General features: G+C 44.7%; 2 long non-coding RNA genes across 2 annotated transcripts; both read left to right on the top strand.

Annotated features, from left to right (window-relative positions):
- Nucleotides 1-2,222: 2,222 nt before the first annotated feature.
- Nucleotides 2,223-3,752, top strand: LOC141727187 (uncharacterized). The gene is made up of 2 exons (XR_012578235.1): nt 2,223-2,773; nt 3,217-3,752. It is a non-coding gene; the product is annotated as an uncharacterized LOC141727187 (long non-coding RNA).
- Nucleotides 3,753-5,317: 1,565 nt separating this feature from the next.
- Nucleotides 5,318-6,274, top strand: LOC141727186 (uncharacterized). The gene is made up of 3 exons (XR_012578234.1): nt 5,318-5,422; nt 5,720-5,877; nt 5,981-6,274. It is a non-coding gene; the product is annotated as an uncharacterized LOC141727186 (long non-coding RNA).
- Nucleotides 6,275-12,444: the final 6,170 nt, after the last annotated feature.

Raw genomic sequence — 12,444 nt, 5'->3', positions numbered from 1 at the left:
CACAAGCATGATGTGTGGTGTTTGATGTCCCCCTGTTTGTCACGTTCTGTGTCACGGGTGTCTGCACACATATGGGTGCCGGAGCTGTTCTGCCCTGCCGCACGGCCAGCTGCAATGGGACAAGCCCTGGGGAGTGTAAATTTGTAATGGGGGCTGTACTTGGGCTCTAGATGCTATTCCTAGATGGACCTAAGGTGTTTGCAGCTTGTGAGTTATCCTGGTGGTGTTTGACACATGTTCTAACTTTCTTTCAGGTGCAGATGCATTGCATCCATGGCAGAGGGTCAGAGTTAGCAGGTGCCGGGCCTTCCTAGGAGCACGGTGAGTAGCAGACTGGTGGGGTTTTGGCCGATGGGGTGCCAAGATCAGGCACTGATGTTTGGTTCTCTTTACTCTAGCTGTCTGAGAGACACCAGCCCGGTGACAGCAGGACCTTCCCAGCTGACGAGGTGGCCTTTCTTTGCACGTGGCACGGACTGGCATCGCCAGATGTCTGAGAGATAAGTAGAGGGCTATGACCCACAGAGGGGATGAAGGCAGGGTGCTGGTTTGGGAATTACTGGGAAGGGTTTTTGAGTCCAATTTGGCGGTGGGGGGGTGTCCATGAAGTGGCCCCTTAGGCCCCATGAAAGCCAAGTCTCACCTTTGATCACAGTGCTGAGGTGTTCAGGGCAGAGCAGTCCCGGTGTGTCTGGTGTCACTTGTCTGCTGTGCATTATGTGTTGTTTGTGTATCTCCTGTCTTTTACCTTAGCACTTTGAGGGGCCTGTCAGAAACCTTGGCATCATTGTTAGCATCTGTGATCTCTGCATTCCTTGGCCTGGCACCCAGGCCAGAGATGCAATTCTGATACCTGTCTGAGCTCCCCAGTCAAAAGTTCTCTCTTTGGAAGCATCCAGTCAGATGTCTTGTCAGGTCTTGTTCTGAGCTGTACGGACAGCTGTGCCCCACCTGGATCCATTATGGTGGATTAGGGCTTGAAAGAATGTGAGGGCAGGCAGAGGATTCTGACCATAGGATTCCTAGGCATCCATCTTTGAATGATTGATTCCAAGAACAGTAGTTAGCATCTTCTTCCTGCAGTGTTCTCTGAGCCTCATCAGCTCACCGTCAGTTTGAACTCAGTCATCTCCTTTTGCATGCTCTCAGTCCTTGCAGCCATTTTCCTTGCCAAGAGATTTCTGTTCCTGTTGTGTCCCCGTTGTGTGTCCTGTCCTGTCTGTCCTGTGTCACGGGTGTCAGCACACATTTGTGCCGGGGCTGCTCTGCCCTGCCGCATAGCCTGGTGCGATAGGAGAGGGCCCGGGGACTTGGAATGTGTAATGTGGGGTGTAGTTGGACTCCAGATGGGATTTGTAGATGGACACAGGACATCTGGAGCTCTTAAGTTGTCCTGCAACAGTGTGACTCTTGTCCTAAAGTTTTTTTCAGATTCAGATGAATTAAATCTGGGCCAGAGGGCCCCATCCCGGGTGAGGGGATTCCCCCGAGCAGGTGAGGCCCCATTTGTCTATGGAGCAGAAGTGTACATGGTGACTCTGTTAGAGCTCACTTCTTTGTCTTTCTTTTTAGGAAGTGAATCTGGATAGCAGCAGTCAAGGTGAGCCGTGGAGAGAAGTGGTTGTTATTGCTCAGCTCTCAAGGAGAAGAATTTTTTCAGCAGCTTGATCATGTCACAAGAGGGATCTGCCCAGTGTCAAGGATGATGTTTGAGATTGAGGCTTCAGGTGAGTTGAGGATTGTGAGTGGGAGAGGGAGGGTGAGCAGGTATCCAGTTAGGAGTTCTTGGGAGGGGGTTTGCAGGCAGCAGGGTGAGAAAGGGTGTTTATTTGTTTATTTGAGGGCCCCCCCCACAAGGCTTCTAGCAGAGGCATTCCCATGTCTTAGAGCACACAGAGTCATCCACTGCACTCACAGGAATGCCATTTAACTTTGCCTTTCTCTAACCCAGGTGCCAGCCCTAATAAAGGCCACAGCCTTGGAATCAGGATGAAGCTGGAGCCTGAGGGAGCCAGGCACACTCAGGAGAGGGCAAGTAGCTGACTGGCTGGGATTTGGCCCGCATAACTCTGGACTCATTCTTTGGTTTTGGTTTTCTTTATTGTAGCTGACCGAGAGGCTCACAGGCCATCACGAGGCTCTCTGAAGCAGACTCATTTCAGGTGCAACGTGGATTCCCGTCGCCGATCATCCAGAAGATAAGTTGGGAGCCACGGCCTGGAGATGGGGGTGTAGCAGGTTGGGAGTTCTTGGGACAGATTTAAAAATTAGCGGAGGGAAAAGCAAACTTCTCCAAGGGCCTCTTAGGACAGCTAAAGGGAGAGGCTCTACTTTTGATGGCAGCTTTCAGGCGGGCAGTGCAGAACAGCTCTGGTTTGTGTCGTGGTTTCCGGTGTGCTGTGTTCCCTAGTGTGTCTTTGGGGTCCCTTTTGCCTTCTTCCCTTGAGGCCCTCACCACAAGCATGATGTGTGGTGTTTGATGTCCCCCTGTTTGTCACGTTCTGTGTCATGGGTGTCTGCACACATATGGGTGCCGGAGCTGTTCTGCCCTGCCGCATGGCCAGCTGTAATAGGAGAGGGCCCGGGGACTTGGAATGTGTAATGTGGGGTGTAGTTGGACTCTAGATGGGATTTGTAGATGGACACAGGACATCTGGAGCTCTTTAGCTGTCCTGCCGCCCTGTGACTTTTGTCCTGACTTTGTTTCAGATTCACCTCCCTAGGTGACTGCAGTGGTTCTATCTAACCCCAACCCTTCTCAAAGCGTGTGAAGGTCAATAATTCATCTTCCAGAAGTTATCTCCAGTCCTGGCTTGTATTTTATGTACCTGTGTTGGTTTATGTTTGTATGTACCTATACCATGTGTATATCTGTTGGATTATACTCTGTGTACTCACATTCTGTGTACCTATTTTGGCTTGTACTGTGTGTACTTACACAGCATGTAAGTGTGCTACCCTATATTGTGTATACTTACACCCTGTGTACACTTGCACTGTTTGCCTCAGCTGATATTGTCTGTACTTACATTGTGCCACTTACGAACGCAGCTGCCCTGACCTGGCACGTAGTCACAGTTAGGTAGCACAGTTATAAAAACTTTACTGTTGATCTGTCTTTTGTGGGATTTTGGGTAGATAATTTATTGGTCCAGAGTGGGGAGAAGTCCTAGCTGTCAGATAACCACTCTTTAGCCACTTCCTGTCGTCTTGCAGGTCCCTGAAGCTGCCAACTTTCCCCGAATCTACCATTTAACATCAAGGAGCGGCAGCCAGAAGATGTGATAGAAGATGTGTCACAGCACGTTCCTCAGTGTCTGGAGTCAGGGCCGCAGCGAGCGTCTAAGCGGAAAGAGTGTGTGAGAGCACGTGGCTGTGTCTGTGTCTGCTCGTCTCTGCATGGGTGGGCACATGCTGACTGGAGTTAATCTTGTGTGTGACTTTTTTTATTCTAAATTTAACAATGAGTTGCAAAACCTGACAGCAAATCTCCAGCCAGGTTATATTGTATGTACTGACATGGAATGTACCCATGTTGGCTTAAAACCCAGAAAAACAGACGAAGATGGGCAAGAAAAAACCCAGAAAAAAACCCCAAGATGGGCAAGAAAAAACCCTGAAAAAACCCCGAAGACGGGCAAGAAAAAAAACAGAAGAAAATGAGAAAATACCCCCCAAGATGGGCAAGAAAAACCCAGGAAAAACCCCCAAGATGGGCAAGAAAAAACCCAAAGAAAACCCAGAAAAAAATTCCAAGAAGGGCAAGAAAAGACCCAGGAAACACCCAGAAAAAATTGGAAAGAAATTATATATAGTATTACATGCATTATGGATGGTATTGATTTATGTTATATAAAGAATTGTTAAATTATTTTAAATATAAAATATCTGCATATATTTGAAACAAGTTTATATTTCCTAAAATACACTAGAAAAAGATATAAATATAGATTTATCATATCTATCATTTGTTATATATTACACCATATCCATAGATATAAATAAAGTAAGTGGGCTGTTGTTTTTTATTAATTTTTTATAAGTAGTTTAAAATATTAGTTTTTTTTGGTAAAAGCAGGGGTTTTAGTATGAAAATTATAAGTACAGATAATATAAAGGTAGAATTCGAAGTATAGAAATAGATCAGAAATAGCTAAAGATTAGTATAAAAATTAAAAATATAAGAAAAAATAAGTTGTAGCAGTAGATATGGTTCATAATTTTAAAAATAATTCATCTCTATTATTTGAATAGGATACATATTATATAGAATGATTAATATAATGCTTAAATATAAACTATAAATATAAATGTGAATATAGTCATGCAAGTTATATATATAAAAATATTTCAATACAGTTTAAAAGAATAGAGCTTTTTTGTATTTATTAGGATGGGATTTTTATTTTAAATAATACATTTCTATCATGCTTTTAATTTTAAACATAGAGATATCCAATCAATATAGAAAGATATTTATAAAACCACAAAATATATTCTGTCTATTCCTATTATTTATATTTACTTATATTATATAAATTACATGCTACATCAATGTCCACTATAAATATGCATGTGAGTATAAATACGGGAAATAGAAATACCAAATTTATGGTTTTAAAGCAAGGGGGCTTGTTTGCTTCTGATCGGGTAAGATTTTTGGCATTTATTTCAGAGGAGTTTTATTTCAGCGTGGGGTCGCCCTGTTTTTTGCCGCCTTCGCTGCCCGCAGCCCCGAGGCGCGCTGCGCCCCCGGCTGGGGCGGGCGGCAGTGCTGCCGCCTTGTGGGCAGAGCGCGGTACTGCAGGCGTGTGCCGGCTGGCAGCCGAGAGGCCGCCATGTTGGGAGTGGCGTGTCGCGGGTGTCTCGGACTGTTCCTTGACCTTCTCCAGATGGCGGCGAAAAGGGCGGGGAAGTGGAGGACCCGGCTCGGTCTAATCGGCTGCCTTCATGAAATACCGGCCCCGGCGCGGCTCCGATGGGATTTTCTGTGGCCTTTCAAGTGTACCCGATGCAGTCTGTGGGGTCAGTGATGGCGCTAGCGGGTGCATTTTGGCGTGTTTCTGAAAGGCATCTGGGTTATCCCCTCTCTCTCCCTAGGGCCTCTTTCGGCCGGCTTCTTGGGAAGGGCGTGTCACGAATGTCGCGGACTTTCTTTGACCTTCTCAAGTTGGCGGCGAAATGGGTGGGAACATTGCACACCCCGGTAAATCTGCCGCCCTGTGGCCACAGAGCGGTACTGCACCCCCCCGAGCCAGCTGGGTGCCCGGGGCGGGGCAAGGACGCCGCTGCCGAGGGAGGGAAGGGTGAGGGGCGGGCCAGGGTCTGTAAATGCCGGGGACGGGGGAAGGACATTTCAGGAGTGCAAAGGGACACAATGACCGAGAGAAACGGCGGGGGCGGCCCGGCGGGGCCAGTTTCGGTGGGCGGCGGAGGCGCGGTCGCAGCGCTCCACGGGTCGGGGGCAGCGGGCGGGGGCGGGCGAGCGGCGTCGGAACAAGGCTGGAGCCCCCGGGCCCGCGCCCGCCCCGCTCCAGTCGCTGGGAGCGACCGCGGGCCGGACAATCCCGGCGGGGCGGCCCCGGGCAGGCGGCGCAGGAGGCGGAGCGGGGCCGTGGCTCTCCCCGCCGTCGCTGCCGGCAGCTTTGGAAGGTCGGGCCGGGCGCCCGTCCCGTCCCGCCGGCTCCCGGTCTCTGTAAACTCCTCTGTGGCTTCGCAGGTCCGTGCTGGAGAGTGGGAGAAAGGGCCCTGCTGGTTGCCGTGTCCTCGGTGGGCAGCGAGCTCTGACCTTGGCCGGATGGGCTGCTGAGTAATGGAACAATGGGGATGCGCTTTTATGTATTTAGTGACCTTTACAGATTTCTCCCCCTGCTTCAGGTGAGCGTGCATCATTGCAGGCTTGGGATTGAGTGAAATGCGCTGAGGAAACCGGCTCTGGGGAGGGAAATGCTCTGTTAACATGTGCCTGTTCTTCTGTCAGACTCATCACAGCAGGACAGCGTGAAGACTGAAAGTGTAAGAAGATGTGAAGGGAAAGAGAGAATCTGACAGGAGCATCGAACGCACGAGTGCACGAATTTTGCTTTTGGCTTGGATTTAAACTCAGGAGTTGAAAGGAATTTGGGAGTGAGAAGGGACATTTCAGAAGGTGAAGAAGAAAAAGAAGTTATTGTTGTTGTTACAGGCCTGGCAAAATCTTTTGTTCTAGCTAATAAAAGAAGTTAGTTTAAATAAAAAAAAGAAAAAAAAAAGTAGTTTTTCTTTACCTGACTATTATATTCATTGGTGGTATATGGTGTGTTGTTTAATTTCTTGGTATGATTAACTCAGTGTAAGTTGTTTTTTGAGTGAACTAACTTTCTGGATGGGTTGGTTTGAATTTGAGACAGGATTGACTTCAATAGGTTTCTTTCATAGACTTGTGATAGTTATTACTGGGGTTTTGGCTTTGTTTACTGTATGCATAAACATACAGCTTTGGTTGGGCCAGCTGGGCTGCCGGAGTTTGTGGGTGTGAATTTATTCGATGGCTTTTGTTAAATGCAGTGTTTAATTTTTGAAAGGTTTTTCAATGTAGTGGTTTTAAGGTGGTTTTTAGAATTGATTGTATGGTTTGATGTTGTTTATAGTTGCTGTCCGGTAAGGGATGTGGTGTGAGTACTTGAACGTTATGGTTTTGGTTTTCCTAAGTTCCATTTTCTTTCTGGTTCGATAGGTTTTTTTAGTTTTATTTTTGGTGCCAGGGGTATTCACGTGGTGGGTTTTTATAGGCAATATGTTTTTTAATTTGGGCAGTGAAAGCATAAAAATAAAAAATCTAAACTGTTAAAATACTAAAAAATATAAGTTAGTTTTCTTTTAATTTTAAATTAAGTTTTATAGATTATTGGTTTTTATTTGTGCATTAGCATAAAGGTAGAGCTTTGGGGGCTTCTTTTAGTACTGTTTAGTTTTGAGTCTAGTGAGTTGGTTTGATTTAATTTTTAGTGGGTGTTGGTTTTTCTTAGCAGTTGTGTCATTTTCAAGGTGTATTTGAGTTTTATGGGGTTTTTGAGATATTGGTTTAGGAGGAAGTTTATGATGAGAATGTGCGGAGGTTTTGGGCTAGTTATAGTGGGATTTAAAATTTCTTTACAGTTAGGTTTATGTGAGGTTTTATGAGGGTTCAATGTTGTGGGATGTTTGTTCCGTTAGTAATAAAAATAGGTTTTGTTTTGATGTGCTGCGATGGGATGAGCGTGTGCTGCGTGCCGTTGCTGACGAAGGTACGGTATTGTTGTGGCTCTGATGTGTCGGGTTAATGAATTTATATGGTTTAATATATCATTTAAAATAGAAATAAATATAAATTTAAAAATATATATAAAATTTGAGTGGTAAATATAAATATAAATATAGATAACAGATACATATATAAAACTATTAAACATATGTAAACATATATAAAACTATGGTATATAATTGTTAATATTAATTATGGTATATAATTGTAACATATATATATAACAGACTATAATTTATATATTATTATGTTACAAAGATATAAAAATATAGAATGTAAATATAAAAATGTTAAAATAAATTGGAGATTTTTTTGGGTTGTTTTAGGTTATAGGCTGGGGTTTTTTTATAAATACTATAAATAGAAATAATATAAAAATAGAAATCCTGATATACAGATATCGGTACATATAATAAATAAAATGTATTATTTTTATTTTATATATCTAACTTTAAATATTTATATATTTTCTTTATTAATATAATAAATATGAATCAATATAAGGTATTATCTCTAATATGTAATATCTATAAAGAAAATTATAAATGTAGATGTGAATAGAATTTTAAATATTTAATTAAATGAAGGGGTGTCTTTGGTTTTTATTTGGTTAGAGACAGAGGTTTTATTTTAAATAATATAATTATTATAAAAATGTGAATATTAAGATAGAACTATATAATAAATATATAAAGAGAAATTATTAAGCTATGAATATAAATTTAAATATAAATTTATGTAAGTAAAATGCAGATTTGTAATATAATTTATATTGCCATATAAGGTTATTTATATTCTATAAGTGGGAATATAAATATAAACATATGTAAATATATTTTAAAGGAAAGGGAATTTTTGGCTTTTATTTAAGTAGAGGCAGGGGTTTTATTTTAAACAATATAACTGTTACAGAAGTAAAAATCTTAACACAGAAATTTATATATTTTTATACATATATTTTTATATATTGATTATATAAGTGCTTGGAGTAGATGTAATTTAGAATATAAATTTATTTATAAATTGACATTGATAAAGATAAATGTATAAGTAAGCAATATACATTATGTTCACATTTATATTTATAATGTCTATTAAATATGAAAACATAAGGATATATATATTTAAATGTTGTTTAAAAGAAAGGGTTGGGGTTTTTTTGGTTCTTATTGGGTTAGAGGCAGGGCTTTTATTTTAAATAATATGAATATGGATATTACTGTTCTACAATCAAGATATAAATATATACATAAATATAAAATATATCTCAATATTTAGAAATAGATAAGTAAATATAAATAGCAGGAAGAAATGTAATATAGAATACAAATAACAGTATGCATTAGTATACATTTTAAATGTCAATGTGAATATAAACTTGAAAAAATCAATTTAAAAAAATTTAAATACAGTTGAAAAAAAAGGGGTTCTTTTTGGCTATAATTTGGGCGGAGGCAGGATTTATAAAAAATAATATAAATGTTACAGAAGTAAAAATCCTAACACAGAAATAAATAAAAACTATATGAAGATACATATAAAAGTATATAAATAGGGTTAGGGTTAGGTTAATTTATAAAAATTTATAAATTAATCGAACATTAAAAATGAAAAATTAAACATATTCAAAATGTATATTTGTGTATAAATGTGGATATAAATATGAAAAATATAATTTAAAAAAAATTAACTACATGTAAATTAAAGGGGTTCTTTTTGGCTTTTATACAGGTAGAAAGAGAGGAATTATTTTAAATAATGTAAATTTTACAGAAGCAAAAATCCTAAAACAAATATATACAGACTATGTAAAAATATGTATAAAAATATATAAATAAATTTAAGTATTAGGAATAGATGTAATATAGACTATAAATTTATTTATAAATAAAATGTATAAATAGACAGTATACATGAATATACATTATAAAGGTGAGTATTATTATGAAAAAATATTTTAAAAAATATTTAAATATTTCTTAAAAGAAATTACTCGGTTTTGTTTGCTGTTTTCCTTTTTTATCCTATTAGGTTAGAGGCAGGAGGGTTTTTTTTCTTCTTACTGGTTTATTTGGGGCATTTATTTCAGAGCAGTTTTTGGTGGGGGTCGCGCCTGTTCTTTTTTGCCGCCTTCCCTGCCCGCAGCCCCGAGGCGCGCTGCGCCCCCGGCTGGGGCGGGCGGCAGTGCTGCTGCCTTGTGGGCAGAGCAGCTCTGCATAGAGAGGCCGCCACCTTGGGAGGGGCTCAGTGAGGCTTCCGCGCCTGCCCCTCTCCCTAGCCCTCTTTCCTTTTCCCCGTATTCGCCTTGTCTCGCTCCCTTTCCTCCACTCTGCATTGTGCAGGATGCCTCCCAGACCCAAGCTGCCACCACCTTTAAGTCAGGCAGGTTTGAGGGTCCCAAATGGCTCCAGCATTCTTTAGCAAGGAACCTGGGCTGCTGAGGTTTCTTCTTCTAGGAAAGGGCTGGCATTGGCCTTCCCTGGAGTGGCTGGCTGCCTGCTGAAATTACTGCTTTGCCAAATATGCCTACCAGACCCAAGCCTGCACCAGTGGTAACTCCAGCTGCGGTGGCCATGGCACGTGCCTCATGCTATCTCCCATCAGGAACCTGGGTGGCTGAGTGACGCTTAGCTGAGGAATGGGCAGGTGTTCACGTTCAGGAGGCCAAGGGGCCCTTAGTGGCCGGCTGCCTGCTGAAATTCTGTATTCAAGGATGTGTCGTGGACCCACGCTGCCACAACGTTTAAGTCAGATAGGTTTGAGGGTCCCAAGTGGTCTCAGCAGTCTGCCATCAGAAACCTGAGCTGGTGAGTTACACTTAGCTGTGTAAAGGGCGGCATTGGTGTTCAGGAGGCCCAGGGGCTGTTAGTGGCCGGCTGCCTGCTGAAATGCTGCATTGCCAAATACGCCGTGCAGTCCCAAGCTGGCACCAGTCCCAACTCCAGCCATTTGGCCTCGGCACGTGTCTCCTGCCATGTGCCACATGAACCTGGTGTGCTGAGGTTTGCTTACCTGGGAAAAGGGTCAGCATTAGTGTTCAGGGGCCTGTGGCCTGGAGTGACCGGCTGTCTGCTGAAATTCCGCATTGCGCAGGATGCCTCGTGGATCCAAGCTGCCACCACCGCAAGGTCCGGCAGGTTTAAGAGTCACAAATGCCTGCAGCAACCTGCCATCAGGACACTGAGCTGGTGAGTTACACTTCCTTGTGTAGAGGGTGGCATTTCTCTCCTGTGCCCAGGGGCCCTTAGTGGCCGGCTGCCTGCTGAAATGCTGCATTGCCAAATACGCCGTGCAGACCCAAGCTGGCACCAGTTCCAACTCCAGCCCTTTGGCCTCGGCACGTGTCTCCTGCCATCTGCCACACCAACCTGGGCTGCTGAGTTTTGCTTACCTGGGAAAAGGGTCAGCATTAGTGTTCAGGGGCCTGTGGCCCTGAGTGACCGGCTGTCTGCTGAATGTCCGCATTGCGCAGGATGCCTCCTGGACCTACGCTGCAATCTGTGCCGAGTCCAGCTCGTTTGAGAGTCCCGAGCGCCTCCATCAATCTGGCACACGAACCTGGGCTGCTGAGGTTTGCTTACCTGGGAAAAGGGTCAGCACTAGTTTTAAGGGGCCTGTGGCGTGGAGTGACCAGCTGCCTGCTGAAATTCCGCCTTGCGCAGGATGCCGCCTGGACGCAAGCTGCCACCACTGCAAAGTCAGGCTGGTTTGAGAGTCAGAAATGCCTGCAGCACCCTGCGATCAGAAACCTGAGCTGGTGAGTTACACTTCCTTGTGTAGAGGGTGGCATTTCTCTCCTGTGCCCAGGGGCCCTTAGTGGCCGGCTGCCTGCTGAAATTTCTGCATTGCCAAATACGCCGTGCAGACCCAAGCTGGCACCAGTTCCAACTCCAGCCCTTTGGCCTCGGCACGTGTCTCCTGCCATGTGCCACATGAACCTGGTGTGCTGAGTTTTGCTTACCTGGGAAAAGGGTCAGCATTAGTGTTCAGGGGCCTGTGGCCCTGAGTGACTGGCCGTCTGCCACCTGATGTTCTGCGTTGTGCAGGATGCCTCCCGGACCAAAGTTGCTACGACCACAAAATCAGGCTGGTTTCAGAGTCCCAAGCGCCTGCAGCAATCTGCCACACCAACCTGGGCTGCTGAGGTTTGCTTACCTGGGAAAAGGATCAGCACTAGTTTTAAGGGGCCTGTGGAGTGGAGTGACTGGCTGCCTGCTGAAATTCCGCCTTGCGCAGGATGCCTCCTGGACGCAAGCTGCCACCACTGCAAAGTCAGGCTGGTTTGAGAGTCAGAAATGCCTGCAGCACCCTGCCATCAGAAACCTGAGCTGGTGAGTTACACTTAGCTGTGTAAAGGGCGGCATTGTTGTTCAGGAGGCCCAGGAGTCCTTAGTGGCCGGCTGCCTGCTGAAATTTCTGCATTGCCAAATACGCCGTGCAGACCCAAGCTGGCACCAGTTCCAACTCCAGCCCTTTGGCCTCGGCACGTGTCTCCTGCCATCTGCCACAAGAACCTGGTGTGCTGAGGTTTGCTTACCTGGGAAAAGGGTCAGCATTAGTGTTCAGGGGCCTGTGGCCTGGACTCACCGGCTGCCTGCTGAAATTCTGCATTGCGCAGGATGCCTCGTGGATCCAAGCTGCCACCACCGCAAGGTCCGGCAGGTTTAAGAGTCACAAATGCCTGCAGCAACCTGCCATCAGGAAACTGAGGTGGTGAGTTACACTTCCTTGTGTAGAGGGTGGCATTTCTCTCCTGTGCCCAGGGGCCCTTAGTGGCCGGCTGCCTGCTGAAATTTCTGCATTGCCAAATGCGCCGTGCAGACCCAAGCTGGCACCAGTTCCAACTCCAGCCCTTTGGCCTCGGCACGTGTCTCCTGCCATGTGCCACATGAACCTGGGCTGCTGAGTTTTGCTTACCTGGGAAAAGGGTCAGCATTAGTGTTCGGGGGCCTGTGGCCCTGAGTGACCGGCCGTCTGCCACCTGATGTTCTGTGTTGTGCAGGATGCCTCCTGGACCAAAGTTGCTATCACCAAAAAATCAGGCTGGTTTCAGAGTCCGAAGCGCCTGCAGCAATCTGCCACACCAACCTGGGCTGCTGAGGTTTGCTTACCTGGGAAAAGGGTCAGCACTAGTGTTCAGGGGCCTGTGGCCCGGAGCGACC

The sequence above is a fragment of the Zonotrichia albicollis genome, chromosome Z (genome assembly GCF_047830755.1).
Source record: "Zonotrichia albicollis isolate bZonAlb1 chromosome Z, bZonAlb1.hap1, whole genome shotgun sequence".
NCBI classification, from domain to species: Eukaryota; Metazoa; Chordata; class Aves; order Passeriformes; family Passerellidae; genus Zonotrichia; species Zonotrichia albicollis.
The sequence above is the reverse complement of the archived record's forward strand: the minus strand, read 5'-3'. Positions and strand labels throughout refer to the sequence as shown.